The 2,350-nt window shown below is 33.7% G+C and overlaps 1 protein-coding gene across 1 annotated transcript in view; it reads right to left on the bottom strand.

Annotated features, from left to right (window-relative positions):
• The window catches only part of LOC106463470 (peripheral plasma membrane protein CASK-like), a 37,032-nt gene extending 35,348 nt beyond the window's left edge, over positions 1 to 1,684 (bottom strand). Inside the window, 1 exon segment of the mRNA XM_013923502.2 lies at positions 1,645 to 1,684. The gene's annotated coding sequence lies outside the window, so the exon portion shown is untranslated.
• Between the last annotated feature and the right edge of the window lie 666 nt (positions 1,685 to 2,350).

Raw genomic sequence — 2,350 nt, 5'->3', positions numbered from 1 at the left:
GATAACCCTCGTGTAGCTTTGCGCGAAATTCAAAAACAAACAAACTAACTAACTCCGGGATACTTATATAATGAGTGACATACCAGGTATGAAAGGTGCCGTAGATTCTTGGAAACGGAGTGAAATAGAACCTAAATACCAACTACTGGATATTCATATAAGACCAGGTATGAATAGTGCAGTATAATCTTGACAGCGGAGTGATACAGAACTTTAATACTAACTCCGGGATACTTATATATATATATATATATATATAAAATAATATAATGTGTGACAGAACAGATATAAATAGTACTGAAGAACCTTAACAGCGAAGTAATACAAAATCTGAATACGAATACTCAAGTAATAATATTAGATGGTCGTATCGAGACACATAACCTAAATGCAACTACTGATGGCACGAAAGACCAGGTATCATAGTGAAGTTCATTCTTGTCAAAAATATTTTAATCAAAATAAATTTTTATTTATTTCGAAACCATCGAAAATCTAAAGTTGTTGGTAGTTTTGTAAAACATGTTAAAACGCATCTAAGCTAACTGGCATTGGCGTATAATATATATATATAGTGGCAAAAATACGCTGTCATAATTGATATTCGTATGTAGCTATAACCGGGGACGTAGCCATCACACGCACATAAAAAATCAGTTTCTTGACATCATCTAAATGTATTATTAATTTAAAATAAAAACAACAACAACATATTTATGGATATTATTTCAAATCAAGAAGTCAGGAAATTGATTAAATGCAGACAATAAAAACAAAAGTAATACAATACCAGTATGCAACAACGACCTTTGAAACATGCAAAGGAGGTGAGAACAAGAATAGCTTCCTTCACACTTAATAAACTATACAAATACACTACGCTGACAGATCACGCTCCGCCAGCGTTGTATTTATATTTATAACGACGAAATGTGTGTGTTTATTTGCACCCTAACTCCTCCGAGTCTATTGGTCCAATCTCAACCAAAATTTGTGTGTAAACGCTATGAACTATGGGGAATGTCCTAAGGGGGTTAAAATTGAACTTAATCGTATTTCTATTTTGTATGGCCTGTTGGTTAATTACTCCCAGCCTATTGAGTCAATCTTGGCGGGTTGACGCTTTAGACAATGTTGAATATTCTAAATGGTTCAAGGTCAAAGTATGAAAGTCGCTGGATTGTTCCTCAAACAACAATGCTTTTCTCATGGTCGATAAGATGTAGGGTGTTCAATAGCGGGATCACCTCAAAATCTTTATTTGTTAGTAGATAGAAAGCAAACTGTAAATGTTGTTTATGAAGAAGCTTTGTTATAATTTTAAAATATATGATTGCTGTTAAACTTACATAGTTTTAATTAAGTTTAAATATTTCCCGTCAGTTGACGGGTATTTGAGCTTGTACCATAATAACCGAGACTACCAACACGTTGTAGCAAGACGATATTTAAAACCTTAACAGGAGCCTCTGGAGGCACAGTAAAAATCATGAGCTTTAAAAAAAAATTCTCGTTCAAGCTTGTATCGACGCGTTCATCTCAATTTTAGCCAATCATATATATTAATCAGCAACTCTTTAACTTTCACTCTTATATACTTTTTCTATCGTAATTTGAATCATATAACTAAATATTTCCACCTACCGTGTGTTAGATTCTAAGCGGCACGATACGAACATTGACCATCAAAGGCTTGTGAAAGTTTCTGGTAGAAGGATGGTGGCTTGCTAATATAACAAACCGGGAGAATGGGCGAGTTCACTTTGTGAACGGGTATAAGGGTAAGATATGCAATCTACATGTTACGCAAGTTTTGTCAGCGATTCAAGGCTGTAGTTATTCGCCAAGTAATCTGACTATCCAGATTAAGTTATAGGTGTAAAAGATATGTGTTTCACAATAATTTATATTTAACTCTAGACGAAACGGGCTTTTCAAGTTCTAGAATTTACATGCTCGTAAACCTCGTTATAGTTTCTTCTATTAATGTATCTCCATACTTTACAATACCGACTTCTATTAATGTATCTCCATACTTTACAATAGCGACTTCTATTAATGTATCTCCATACTTTACAATACCGACTTCTATCAATGTATCTCCATACTTTACAATACCGACTTCTATTAATGTATCTCCAAACTTTACAATACCGACTTCTATCAATGTATCTCCATACCTTACAATACCGACTTCTATCAATGTATCTCCATACCTTATAATACCGACTTCTATCAATGTATCTCCATACTTTACAATACCGACTTCTATCAATGTATCTCCATACTTTACAATACCGACTTCTATCAATGTATCTCCATACTTTACAATACCGACTTCTATCAATGT

This window comes from Limulus polyphemus, unplaced genomic scaffold (assembly GCF_000517525.1).
Source record: "Limulus polyphemus unplaced genomic scaffold, Limulus_polyphemus-2.1.2 Scaffold1416, whole genome shotgun sequence".
Taxonomy (NCBI): Eukaryota; Metazoa; Arthropoda; class Merostomata; order Xiphosura; family Limulidae; genus Limulus; species Limulus polyphemus.
This window is presented reverse-complemented; position numbering and strand designations above follow the sequence as displayed.